Source organism: Bemisia tabaci, chromosome 7, assembly GCF_918797505.1.
Source record: "Bemisia tabaci chromosome 7, PGI_BMITA_v3".
Lineage (NCBI taxonomy): Eukaryota > Metazoa > Arthropoda > Insecta > Hemiptera > Aleyrodidae > Bemisia > Bemisia tabaci.
In genome coordinates this window covers 46,428,728-46,443,375 of record NC_092799.1, presented here as the reverse complement: position 1 = coordinate 46,443,375, position 14,648 = coordinate 46,428,728, and the positions used below count along the sequence as shown (strand labels likewise).

At 40.3% G+C, this 14,648-nt stretch overlaps 1 protein-coding gene across 1 annotated transcript in view; it reads left to right on the top strand.

Annotated features, from left to right (window-relative positions):
• The first annotated feature begins 3,130 nt into the window (after positions 1 to 3,130).
• The window catches only part of LOC109035859 (uncharacterized), a 58,582-nt gene continuing 47,064 nt past the window's right edge, over positions 3,131 to 14,648 (top strand). The window contains exon 1 of the mRNA XM_072302416.1: positions 3,131 to 3,285. The gene's annotated coding sequence lies outside the window, so the exon portion shown is untranslated. The remainder of the gene's footprint in view (positions 3,286 to 14,648) is intronic.

Sequence of the window (14,648 nt, the reverse complement as noted above, 5' to 3'; positions counted from 1 at the left end):
AAAAAATGAGTCCAACACCAGTGAACGCGTCTTATGCACCCCTCCCCCACCGGCACGTTCATTTGATGGTTTCCATTGATGTTTCAAAATGAATGAGAAGGGGGCGGCAATATATACTAGCGGTCCATGGGCGGCAAGTAGGTAAATCCGGCCCTGCTTGCGCACTGTCAAAGCTAAGATAAACGATTTTCAGTAATTCAGAACAATTAACATTTTTTGCCCGAGAACGTGACAGTGGTGGATACTTCTATCATTGAATGGCTTGAAGGATAAGGCGCTTAAGTGCAATTTTTGAAAAAATTGAGATATTAATTATTTCAAGTATAACTAGTCTAAATGCAAATTCTATGAAAAATTCGATCCCTAATTTCATTTATCAAGCATTAAAAAGTCAGTTTGAACTCTCTTTCCACCATAAAGATCCATATAATTTCGAGACTATAAACAAGTATTTCTCGAAATAGCAAAAAGTGCACTAATGCGCCTTGTCCTCCAAGCCCCTCAATTTTTCCAACTAGAGTTGCGGTTATATTAGTCCCAAGCCTTTGGCAACATTGCTCCTCTCACCTCGAGATTATTTTTAACTAGCATTAAAATCTCGAAGTGGTTTTCTCTTAGGAAACCTCTCCTTAATTTAAGGCTTAATCATGGGCGCACGGAAATTTTCATTCGCTTTTTGATGAGGATTCGTCAAATGGTGGGCCTCCAAAAGGTACTCAAGGCCACATCATTTATTTTACTTACAATAGTCCTTCAACTCAGCTCACGATTCAATCTGTTTTTATATGAAAAAGGCGCCCAGAATCTGAATTGGCATTATATAACCTACGTGCACCCACTAGCCTCATCATGATTTTTGACACGGTACTGTGCTTGGTATAAATGCTTTGGAATATTTTTTTCTTCAATTTATTGAGGGGACATCACTTGAAATTCAGATGAGATTTACGCAGGTTTTGAGAGGAAGAGTTATTCGACTGATAGATTCATCCATTTCGCTTGTCGAAAATGCTTTGTAATTCGTGGCGAAATGGAAAAGAAGAACAATCTGGAAGCGATAAATCATTTTAATCTCTCATGATTTGGTTTCATTTTGAGTTTTTTTGAGTGGCTCAGAAAGTTTTAATGTATTTTACAATTTGACGGCTGGATATCCTTCCGAATTTGAAAGCAGGATCAAAATTATAATATTATGGGACTTGGACGGTCTGTGAAGTTTTCGGTGGTTTCTCTCATTGAAATCAATTAATAAAATTTGGCTACTGATGATATCACTTGATTCCTTTTCGAAAAACACGAGCTTCTCGAAATTTTGAATATTTTAGGAGTCATGTTGAATTTTTCTTTAAAAATTCGAACAAATATAAAAATATTATGATAAGTCAGGTCGAGTTAGGTTGTCCGGATGACGTCAACGCTCCATATCGGCCGATAAACTGATATTAGAGCACTGCAATTATTCGAAGTCGTAATTTAACTTCAGATGTATTTGATGAAGTTTAAAAAATTATGAGACTCAAATGCAATTCCATGATACCACAACTAATTTATTCCTTCGTTTCATTTTGATCCCTGGAAGATCATGGGTCAGTGGAACAAAACTGTGATAGTTTTTGATAAGCTACAAAAGAAATGAAAGGCTTATAACCTTGGTGTTGCAAGATGCGCGACATATCAAACGGTATCAGATGCAGATGCATTGCTGCGACGCTGTGTTCGTGAACGAGAACTTGATGAAAAAATGAATATGAATCCCACAGCCACTGTGATCAAATTAGTACTGCTCGACAGGTGCATGGCAATCTCAGTATTTGTCAATAAATATTTCCATGAAAATCATGCATCTGTAGACAACTACCCTCTTGAAATGTCTGATGATGAGTGTCGTGTATAGTCAGGCCATCTGTGAAATTAAAAAAAAGAAAATTTCCAAGTCGGTAAAGCCGTACAGAATTGAGATATTCCAACTTTAAAACAAAACTTCGGCCGTGGAAGCCGTACTTACGGGCTATTTAGACATACAAACCTAAAGGGATACTTCAAGCATTGCGCAATGCGTGTAGTTGACGCCCACAAACCTAAAGGGATACTTCAAGCATTGCGCAATGCGTGTAGTTGACGCCTACAAATCTAAAGGGATACGCCAAGCATTGCGCAATGCGCGTAGTTGACGCCTACAAACCTAAATGGATACTTCAAGCATTGCGCAATGCGTGAAGTAGCCCTTTAGGTTTGTAGGCGTCAGTGCGCGTTTCAAGCAGGCAGCACGCCGCGGTCGCCGCGGCGCCCCCGACGCGGGCGGGTGGTGAACAATTTCTTGTGGGGAGAGCTCCCTGGCGGAGAAACTCGTATATCGTGTACATTTTTTTAAATTTTCGACGTTTAAAATTACACACTGGTCGTGTGAAGTAATAAGTGAACTCTCAACGCTAGATGAAGTGTAATAATGAAAGGCAGGTCGTGCGCCATGCGTGCTGCGGACGGCGCAGTTCATGAAATTCTCTCCTGTGTTCTGTCGGCGTAAGTCGTAGAAAAAGGGATTTGAAAGGACATGAAGGGATCCTATTGGTGGAAGCGGGTGGTCGCAAAGGACAGAGGAGGTAGGCAACAGACTTACTAATGGCAACCCACGAGAGACCCTATAGTCAATCCATCATTTTATCCCTTAGTCGATAGGAACCAACCATTTCAACCAATAGGATCACTCCATACTCCCTATGTCGTCATTGTCTATAGCTTTGTCAATCAATTTCGACAATCAGCCCGCAGGTCACACTTTCCCTCAGCCTCTGATCACTCTCCCCAAAAATCTACGTCGTTTTCCTCCAAAGTTTCAGTTTTTTCCCCCAAAACTCTATAGTGTTTCCCCCAAACTTTACGCTGTTTCCCTCAAATTCCAAATCATTTTCTCTTCATTTTTACGGTTTCCCCTAAACAACGCTTTATTTTCTCCTGAACTCACTTTCTGAAATTTTTAATAGTCTCAAGATTTGATTCTCATGTTTCATCCAGTAATTTTCCACGTAACTCTGACGAGCATGTTTCGAATTGATTTGACAACGCAGAGAGCGAGGATGGACAGTGCCGAGCCCGGCGCGGACCAACGGGGTCCGCGCGGTGCGGACCACGGGGTCCAACAGCGCCATCCGCGATGTAGGTTAAAGCGGCCGGAGCCGGAGCAATGTAGGCCGACTATAAACTGGTGTTCGTCTCCTCTGCCCCGACAGTTCGTGCTAACCTCTGTCGTGGATATAACTACTCCCTGACCGTCGCTCATTTTCAAAGGTACGCTACTCCCTTACAAAATTTTTCGCCGCTTCTTTTTTCGATGACTTTTTTTCACTTCTTCGTTTCGACTTCGCTCGCTGTGTCTTTTTCACCGCGTTCATGGTTTTTCCTGGCAGTTTTCCGACAAGTGCTGTTTTTCACACGTTTTGCTCTTAGAAAAATCGGGGCTTTTTTCCCCATCGCGATTGAATTTGAAATCGTTGACGTTGGAATTTCATCTAATTTAGTGGCAATGTGTGCATTTTGATTTTTAAATTGTATTTATTTTTATTTAAAAAAATATTCGGACAAAAACTTAAACAAAAACAAATTTAAACAAAATTTGGCTCGGTTTTCATTCAAAATTGGTTTCCTTAATTCTTTCGAGAAATGTTGAGCATAAGCTTTAATGCTCACCTCTGTGCTCAAAATATTCAAATCCAATGTGAAGTGTATGCTCAAGGGTATTTGGAACCTTAAAATTTTGATAAACATTTCTTACATTAAAATTTGTAATTGCGTATGGTGCTTCACTTTTTATTTAAGAGTTTGTACACAATATAAAATAGACTCCACGCTTGGTTTTGAAACAGCGGGCCTCTGAAAGAAATAAAAATAATGGCACAGCAATTAATGTCTTTCAGTTGTTACACATCTCATAAACATTTGTCCCTTTAGGGTGAAACGCAATTCCCAAAAGTTTTATTTTGCTTTCTTTTCACATATTTGAAGTTTAACTATACGCATTTGTTTCTCACAAAATTAGTTAACACACCAGTTTTAAACTTTTCGGATTTCGTTTTTTAAACAAGCAAAAAAAAAATCTAACTCAAAATCAACACAGTCTAAATTCATTCTACTGCCAATAAACATTTTTTTACGTTTGACATTTTTCTTTTGTTTAATGTACGTAATTTTTTATGTGAGGTCATCAATATCCTCAGAAACGCTATTTACGTTCCTGCTAGTAGATAAGAAATCTTCTTTAAGAATAGTTCCAATGTCGGATCAGCCACATAATAAGCCGTATCGAACTTAAATAAATGATAATAATTAAACAATAAGAATAACAATGTATCTTCCTGAACTTTTTAATAATATGATGAAGTATTAGTAGATCCATACTTTCTCTACGCGCCGTCGTGTATTTCCTCCTCGCTACTCTCACCCCAGCTCCATTATTTGATATCCATTCATTATAAATTAGAATTAGATATCGGCTACTTCATTACTGATGCACTGATGCACTGTTCTCTGATTGAAAGGAAATGTTCTCAGGTGTGTGTTGAAGACGGTGTTAAAAATACGTTGCAATGCGTGCCACTGTGTGCTATGTCTTTGACGCTTGCCAGGAGAAACGCTTTGAATCTACGAGGAAAGTTAGTCGCGTCTCGCGCGCAGAATATTCTATTCGAAATTAAAGCTGCATTTAGAAATCCGGACGCAATTTGCGCGGTTATTTTACCTTTTTAGCCACTGATGCTTCCTCGGCACTTTCGCTCTGGGTTTTGTTGTCTTGATTAAAATGAAACAAAAGAGGCTGCGAGGTGAATATATGAATCAGTGAGTTCGAAAACACATCAACTCGGGAAAAAAAATTGTTCAGGAAACACCTAAAACTGCGCAGCGGGCGAAGAAGTTAGTTTAAGAAAAACCTTTTTGGTAACAAAGGACAAGTACTTAAAGACTTTGTAAAGCACCAAGTTGAAATCGATACATCATGTTTTGATGACAGAGAATTAAGCGTTTAAAAATTTCCGCGTTGGTATGTTTTCGTTCTCACCGACTTTCAGATGCTGATTTTTCATAGTCTGCCCTGAAACATGTATATTTTTCGACCTGAATAACACTTGAATATTTATATAACTTGTTGGTACAAGGTATACTGAACCGAAAAAAGAAAACCAAATCGGATGGTCGCCCGTTTCCCTTAAAATGGCAAAAAATTGGTATTTCCAATGAAATACTTCGATTTTTCCCTTTTCCCGTCGCTGTTCCGAGCAATTCCGATTGCAATTTCGAAATTTCCTTTTGCGTGCAGATGCTTCTATCCATAAGTGTTACTAAACCGTAAAAAAGTGAAAATCGAAAAAAACCCGAGTTGGGGTGTTTTCGAACTCACTGATTCATATGCATCATGCATCAGTCACTTTGCAAAAGTCAAGTTTTAGTGAAGAATCTTTGCTGAAATAATTATTGATTTTTAAAAAAGATGAAAAAATGAAAGACCATTAGGTAAGAGCTTCCCTTTCATTCCCTGACGAAATGATTAGAGTTCTCTGCAGTCAATATTTTTGAGCAAATACAGTTCGTAATAGCTTTTTTTAAAAGATACCTATAATTAAGCTCATCGTAGCTTTTTTTTCGCAACTTCGTGTAAAAATGATGTAAACTGCTTTTAAAACTAAAGCAAAACTACTAGAATGAGTTTCTAAAATTGGCACTTGCCATTATTAGCAATGTTGGAATCGTTACTTTTTTTCAATTTTCGGTGTTGGGAATGTATAATTGTTTGAGTAGCCATTGAATACTTGACGAAGGAAGTACAAAAACTAAAAGAAAAACATCACGTCTCAGTAACATGGTCTCTTGTCGTAAATTAGTTGGGCAGAAATGACACAAGTACATTTCAATCGATCTGACCTTACCTAATCCTTGTCTCTCACAATTAAAAGGCTTCATTGACGTTTTCCGAACTTGAAAAGAGGAAGTAGAATAAATATGAGATGGGTTTGTAGATTATGCGTTCTGGAATTTTACCTTTCATCTTTGAGGTAGGCCAGAAAGCACCCCTCGCGTAGGTAGTAAAGTTACTTCTTGAGAATCTGTATCTTCCGTTGACCAAAAATATTGCTCTGCAGTAAATTACGTTGAACTACACCAGGTGTTTGCTGCTAGCTCTGTTTTTCCATTCAAGTCTCCATGTCTGATGGTAATTAATAAAAGACTAGAGAACAGAGATAAAACTTCCAAGGAAGTAGTGTTCCCCAAGAATACACGCAGAACTCCGTTGTTTTTAGACGCTGGAACGTAACTACATCTCAACGATACAAAATTTCACTCGTAAATTGTATTTTTACAAGGAGGGGATTGGACATTTATGACTGAAAATTTGACTGATTTTTCTTTCTGTCCCCTCGCCACACTTAACGCAATTTTTGACCAAAAATGCACAGTCATATTCCGTAAAAATATGAATTCTTTCAGTCTCTTTTGCAAGCTCATAGTGCGGATTTACGTTCCTCCGTCTTGGAACAACGGATCGTCACTAAAAGGAACCGCTAAGGAAGAACGCCGTATGAACATTCGAGAGTTGCCAAATTTCTTTTTTGAAAATATATATTTTTGAAGGAAGTCCTGAATATTTTTCCTTGAAATTTTCAGACTTTTTAGATCAAATTACGAACGAAATCCTGAGAAAGATTGGACGATAAATATTTACGGATTTTCCTGAAAATTTGTAATTTGTCGAGGGAAATTTGGCAACGTCTGATAGCTCATACGGCGTTTTTCCTTCGCACAGCAGAACAGCTTCGGGCGATTCAGAAATGAAATACAGCGACATGGCTCCAAGCGCTGTACATTCTGGCGGCTTGAAAGCAGTTCAACGCTGAACTCGACTAGCTGAGGCTCTAAAGTTCTGTTGTGCCGTAGAAAAAACACGTACACACCTAGGATTTCAATTGGAGATACGTCTTTTTTGCACCTTGTGAGCCAGGGGTCCGATAGTGGACGTGACCCCAAGAGGCGGTATCTCCCATATTCGACTTAGACACGCGCGCCCGGGCTGACCGAGCAGAAACCGCGAATCTGCTGGGGATTTACAGTGAGGATATGCGGTTTTGACTACGGGGCAGGGCCCGGTGCAGCGGTGTCGAAAGGGCGCGAGCGGGCAAATCCAGCGATAGATCATTAAACTCGCCGCGATTACGCGCTACACGCATAATGTTGAATCGCTCGTACGGGTATACGTATACGCAGTCCATGGCACTGTTGCCACTTGCCTCAAGCTAGCCGGTCAAAAAGTTTACTTTAATAAGCAAATTTTAGCCGCAACGGCAGTTTTTTAAACGGTCAGACTGCAGGAGCCGAAACACCCCCAAACCCCCTCTTCAAATTGAGATTTCGATCTTTTTTTCCAAAACGGTTGTGGATTCAGGGCATAAAAGTACAAAGGAGTACAGGGGAGTACAAATTTTCGTGAGATTTGGTTCACAACCGTTGCTAAAATTCAGGAAAAACGATTTACTTTTTTAAATTTTGGAGGACCGTAGCTCCGACTGGGGGCACTTTTGGAAAAACAAACTTTATACAAAGAAAAAGTCCTATTTTGACCCATAAAACACGCTCCTGCAGTCTGGCCAATTAATCCTGGATCACCGAGTACATCCACTAGGTATATTCTTTTTATTTTTACCTTTATTTATCTATCCCAATGTTTACTCTATATTCAACCAACAATAAGCCGACCAACGTGGCTGAAAATAGTTTTTCTATTGATTTTCCACTACATGTGAACAGAGATATTCCTCTTCCAAAAATGAAAAACTTTGTTAATTTGAAATAATATCTGGAAACGGGCGCGTACGTTACACTAATTTGGTTCCTACAAATATTTTGAAACTTCAGATATTGCATGGACATAATCAAGCTGTTTCAGGCTCAAAGTATCCTTGTTCAACTTTCGTTCCCGAGTCCCAATTTCTTTTCAAAGTATCCGTGGCACCAGTGTGCTCAATTATACAGCCTAATCGGTCGCATAGTGATGACTAATTGAACTTATTACGCAACCCGTCATAGACTAAACATCCCGGTATTGTATAGTGGCCAATTCCATCCTTGCAACCGTCTCACTCTTGTTTTAATTTCCCTGCACTCACCTTTTCCCCCTCGGATACCGATTTTAATTATTATTTCCTCTGCAATTTTCACCCATTTTTCCTAAGACTGATCACAATTATCCCTATTTTTCAAGTCGAGGTGTTTGCGCAACACGGCATGAATCCGCCGTTAGCAACATTTTGCAGCGATATGTTGCGCAAAATTTTGCTTGTTTTTGCAACACCTCCATAACTGTTCGCGTAATTGACCGTTTGCACTTTGGAGAAGTGAAAAGTTCGTTGCATTCGGTTTTATCACGCTGAGCTGATCTACAGGACCAACAGCTGCTCCTGATATGCTATCATCATATGCACGATAATCGTTATATGGTTTGACTATTTCGGGTTTAAAATTATGCGGCAGTTTTTTAGTCAATGAGTCCAATCATGCCTTTTATACGGACCACGCGAACCGAGAATTACGATGTTCTTTTCATTTCAATTGAATTTTAATGAATTACGTGTAGGATATTAAAGAGGGACAAAAGGTAGAGAGTTAGGGAGAGAAAAAATGTATTTGGTTTAGGTAGTGGTCTCACTATTTAACCCAGCTTTAAAATGCATGTTTTCTTGCTTGAAAAGCGCCTACTTCTCTCTTCTTTCAAATGTCTTCGTTGGTATCTCTATATGCACCTATTTCTATGAGCTTTTAAGATTCCATACAATTTCAATCATTAAAATTCTTTGAAAAAAATTAGCAACAATGCAGCAAACTGCGGAAGTGCAGATGGCGTACATTTCACATCCAGCGTTTAAGTCTCCGAGGCTACTTTGTGATTTAACATCTCAGTTGTGATGTGGAAGCTTAATCCTATTGTTTTGTAACTCTACAATCCATATCAATGACTTAAAATAATAGCACACGATTAATTAATATTAAAAATTGGCTGTATATCAGAGAAAATTTTAAAATAAGGTTTAATATTTTTAATTACCATAGTGGCTCTCACATGACTTGTCAAATATTCCAGCACGCGATTTATTCTCGAAATGTATGTTGCACAAATATCTTCGCATCCAAAGTCCAACCGTCGATCAGATTCATCTCCTGAACAGGAAGTTCCGTTCGACATTATCGTTGTTCTTTGATCTTGCTTTAACATCTTCATGACAAATACATTTCCTACAAGAGTTGACAAGAAGCTCAACCGAGAATTCAACGCAACACAGTTACTCCTATTCTTCTTACTTTCTATGAAAAAAAAAACTTGCTCTGAGACCTCTTTCGAAAGATGAACCCCAGGACTGTGGATTACTCTGTCGCGTTAAAGAAGAATATCGCATGAGCCTTCGAATGTTGCCAAATCTCCGTGAAAAAATATGCATTTCCTGGGAAAATTTTGAATATTATTCTTCCAATTTTTCACAGTGTTCTATTCACAGTTGAATCGAGTGTGTGCGGAAATGTCAATTAAAAATATTCATCAATTCTTTAAAAAATAAAGTTTTTGTCGAGAAGATTTGGCAATATTTGAATGTTCATACGTCGTTGCTCCAGCACGGCACAGTTGCAGCGTGCTCTTCCTCGTTGCAGATAGAGCCAGTAGCGAGGCGAGAATAATCGATTATCGAAATCTCCCCATTTGAAGCTGTGCTAAAGAATCGATTATTCAGATGTTCGTCGCGAACCCCCGTTTATCGACCCTTTTCCATGGGTTTAAACGGCGAATCGATCGATAAATCGCAAAGCACGACACGCCATTGACACGAGGAACGAGCAGCGTGACTCGGAGTGCACGAGCGCCAGGCGGAAGATGGTGAGTCTTCCGAGACGGGAAGAAAAAACCAAAACAAACGAAAGGGGACGCTCGCGAAGAGGTAGGGGGAATGAGCGGGCAAAATAAGTAGAATTTAGCTAGAAAATGGTTACAACGCGTCTACAGAACATTTAAACTGGTTTCACTACTCGGACACTTGGATAGTGGATCAATGTGCCCAGTGTTGCCCCGTCGTCGCAGGAACTCCTAGGTCACCAGCAGATCTGAAATTCGTCCTTTCTTCTTTTCTCAAATACGTTTGCTCCGGCGAGACATGACATAGGTCCAGACTGGAGATTCGATTCTACTTGGAAGCAAAATAGTTTAAACTCTTTGATTTGCGCATCCGTGGCTACATATTATCTAGCGTAGGAATCCTTAGGTGAGTTCGCGCACAGAAAGAAAAAGTTACGGGCTATGTAGACATAGCGTCCGTTCTGGGCCTAGAGACCGAAAGTTACGGGAAGCTGTAGCTTTGACTGCTCCGGCTGCTACACCAGGAACCATCGGCCTCTGAGCCCGGAACGCAGACGGTATGTCTGTGTAGGCCGTAAGTGGGACTTCCACGGCCGGAGTTTTTTTTTCAGTGCGACCATTTCATAACAATAGAAAAAACAACTTAATCGGCCCGAAATACTAACAAAGAAACAACTTAAAACGGGACTAAAGGCCGCAAATAATAATAAGAAACGGGACGTTTCGCAGGGATCACACCCGCATTTTCAGCCGGCAAAACAAGAAAATCAAAAGAAAGACACTATGAGCGTCACCGTTGTTATTGTGAGACTCACAATATGACTCACAATGTTGAGTTTCACAATAACAACGGTGAGACTCATAGTGTCTTTCTTTTGATTTTCTTGTTTTGCCGGCTGAAAAAGCGGGTGTAATCCCTGCGAAACTTTCCGGGTTTTTTATTTTATTTTATGTGTTTCTTTTTATTATTTGCGGTCTCAGTCCCATTTTAAGTTGTTTCTTTTTTACCATTTCATTACTCAACAGCTTGTATTTTCGCGTCGGATCGAGTAGAGCGTGTGAGTTCGATCCAGCGAATCCGTGTTTTCTCGTGAACGCGATCCTCGTTTTTGTGAAACTGGCGGGAAGCTCTGTGATTGGTCAAAGCTAGTGGATGGGTCTGTCGCCCTTCTGATGGCGCTGACGTCAGCAATTCATCGGATCGGATGGACGCAAAAATTAGTGTGAATTCTCCGTTTCAAAATTCTTCATAAGAATCCGTGTTAGTTTTCCGCCGTGTGTCTTTCCGCCATGAGGATCTATGTAATTTCGAAACTTCAAACACGTATATACGTATTTCTCGAAATAGCAACAAGTGCACTTGTGCGCCTTGTCCTCCAAGCCCTTAATATTATGTTGACATCAAAATCGTACCATGTCTCACTTACTAACAGTAAAAAAAATGAAATAAAGAAAAAGCAAGCTATCATATTCGGTCGCAAAAACTCGCCTGTTTTTCTGGCATGTAGCTCGCGTATATGGGTGCCCATTTTCGAGGGACCCAGGCCCTCCGGGGAGCCGATGCTGCTCTGTATGAAGGGCCCCTAATTGCGTCGGCGCTTGGAACGCGTGGAACTTTAGCCGTCCGTCCAGTGAAAGTCGGAGTCCACGGGTGGCTCCCGTGGCCGGGATGCGGGCGCCCAACCGGGCGAGTAAACAAACGATCAACCGCGATCGCTGGCACCCCCTCCCCCCGCGGAGGGCGGGGGGGGGGCTGCCCCGCGCCGGACACTTACCTAATTAATTGGTTTTTCAGTCCGTTATGCCGCGCTGGCCTGTGGATCCACCACGACGACGTGGAGAGACGGAGACGCGTCAACAGTTCGTTTCACCGGCCACTATCGATCCAACCGAGGAACGATAGAGAAATTTCAAACCGAATGAAAGCCCTAGCAGCCGCTTTTCCTGGTAACGGTCCCATTTTTTGACTCACTGGAAAAAAAAACACATTGGATCTAGAGTCCAGACTCTTGAAAACATCGACAAGAAAAAATACTCTCGATCCAATCAGATTTAAGCTTAAATCAAGAACCAAGCCTCTTAATTTGAGCGGATTTCCTTTTGATTTAAGCTTAAATCTGATTAAATCAAGAGTCCTTTTTCTTGTCAACACTGGAAAAAAAACACATTGGATCTAGAGTCCAGACTCTTGAAAACATTGACAAGAAAAAATACTCTTGATTCAATCAGATTTTTGATTAAATCAAAAGGAAATCCGCTCAAATTAAGAGGCTTGGTTCTTGATCGAAGCAAAAATCCGATTGAATCAAGAGTATTTTTTCTTGTCGGTGTTTTCAAGAGTATGAACTCTAGATCCAATGTGTTTTTTTTTCCAGTGCTCAAAAGGATCCTGCGGGCTGATTGTTGAAACTTGTAGACAAAGCGATAGACAAAAGGGGTATGAAAGCATCCTGTTGGTGGAAGCGGGTGATTGAAATGGACATAGGAGGTAGGTAATAGACTAACTAACAGAAACCCAAGAGAGACCCTTTCCCTTTCGATAGTCCATCATTTACCCCCTTGGTCTGTAACAACCACACATTTCAACCAATAGGATGGCTCCATACTCCCCATGTCGCCTTTGTCTATGGCTTTGTCTATCAATTTCAACAATCAGCCCGCAGCACTGGAAGCAAAGGGATTCGACTGGGGGCGAAGCGTGAATCATATCGATATATTTACTCATGGTTGGGGCTATGGTTAAGAATTGATTATGAATATTTTCGTGCAAACTTCCTGATAATCGATCCTTAATCGTAGGTTTAAGTGATGGAACAATCGGTTCATCGATAAAAAAAAAAAAAAAAAAAAAAAAAAAAAAAAAATCATTTTTCAGCCTCGTTTGTCTCGAAATTGGTATGTGGGAAGTTCGATTTTCAAAAGTTCGCTTTGCTCAGGAGGCTGTAATCAATGACATTTGTGTGCCATAGTCGACTGCACAGTATGTGCGCAGTGCGCATGCGTACACTGTCTGACTGTACAGTCCGGACTGCTCGTGTGAAAGAAGCTTTAAGGAGATCGAACCGATAAAAAAATCGAAGAAACTATATAGTTTCTTCGAGGACGAAACGGTACACGGACTTAATGTCCACTTTTTTTACGTCCACAGACTTTTCGTCCACAATTTTTATAATAGCAGCGCAGAACGCGCACTGGCGCCTACAAACCTAACGGGATACTTCACGCATTGCGTGACGCGTGAAGTATCCCGTTAGGTTTGTAGGGGCCTATGCGCGTGTCACGCTGCTTGCCTGCCGCGCCGCAACGCTTTAAGCAACTTTTTCGCGTCAGAGGCGTTGCACAGTATCCTACAAGATTGAAGGCGCACGAGATAACTAGTTAAAGAGGACTTTCAATTTTGACTGCATCTGTTACTGAAAAATGTTTAATTTGACATTGGAGCGTTTCCTAGGCTCCCGCTTTGGTTTTCATCTTATCATATCCGTACAGTGTACACATGAACATATGTTTTTATCTGCCCTTAGAGTCGGTTCTCTTTCATGACTTGATTCATGAATGAAATGTTTTTAAGAATGAAGGAGCTCTTCACCTCTCTTGATTTAAAAATCTAAATTTTCGTATATACTCCCATTTTAAAATTCTCTGTAAAGACGTTAATAGCCTGTGACGTTGAACGTCTTGAAATATACTAACTAACTAACTAGTAGTAGTATGCATTTATTTTTGAGGTGGTTCCTGACATTTAAATGAGAAGAAAAAATTGTGGACATAACATGTCCACAATTTGGACAATTTTGGACATATTCATGGTTGGACATTAAATTATGTGGACTTAATAAAGACTGGGCTTAACGTTTAGTGGACATAAATAGAGGTGGACATTTATTTAATGGACGAAAGGTAGGTGGACATAAAGTGCTGGAAGCGATAAAACTAGTTTCCCTGCAGCGGAGGTCCCGGTGTTTTCCTTTCTCGTTGTTGAGGTGCATGGTGCAAGGATGGCGGGCTGAGCGGACTTTAGATGGATTTAAATAACCCACATCTTACGTAATTCAACTGCGTTAATTGATTTGAGAATTTGTCACACTCAACTTGGCGTGCGATGCACTTTGAGTCTGAGAATCGATATGAGTTGGCAGTCAATTTCTCCTCGGCCTGAGTGAAGCGATCCAGACGATGGATCGGGAGAAATTTGAGCTCAATCGAAAGTGTTTTGGAACCAGTTTTCGAGGCTTTCCGCTGGAGCCTCCGTTTCAATTTCTAGGACGAGCTTGAACCGGCTAGACAAAGTTAACTTACCTCAAAATTAACTCACGTCTTACGTAATCGCCAACAGATTTCCTTTTCACAGTTTTGAAGGTTGAGGTTTCCCTTTTTTCCCATTGATGATGCTCGAGTGATGTGTCTCAGTCATGTTCCACAACGTTGCCGTAACTTGTTCTTGAAGTTTTGTCAACTTTTCAAGGGAAGACTTTCGATATCTTTCTCTGGCAAACTTGAATGCTAGTGCTTCTGGTATTATGTCAGATAAGAACGTATCTAAAATTGGAAGAAACAGAGGCTGAAGTAGAGAGGAACACTGATTAAAAATTCTTTGAGATATTACCATGACTTAAAGTGTCGTTTCTCATCGACAAAATTTGATTTTTATTTTAGTTACATCCGTGCGGATTCAACTTGAAGGCAGTTTTTTTTAGTTTAAAAATGACCCTTATCATGTGACTCAAATACTTGAAAACAATGAAAAATCAATGCGCTAAAAATCTCT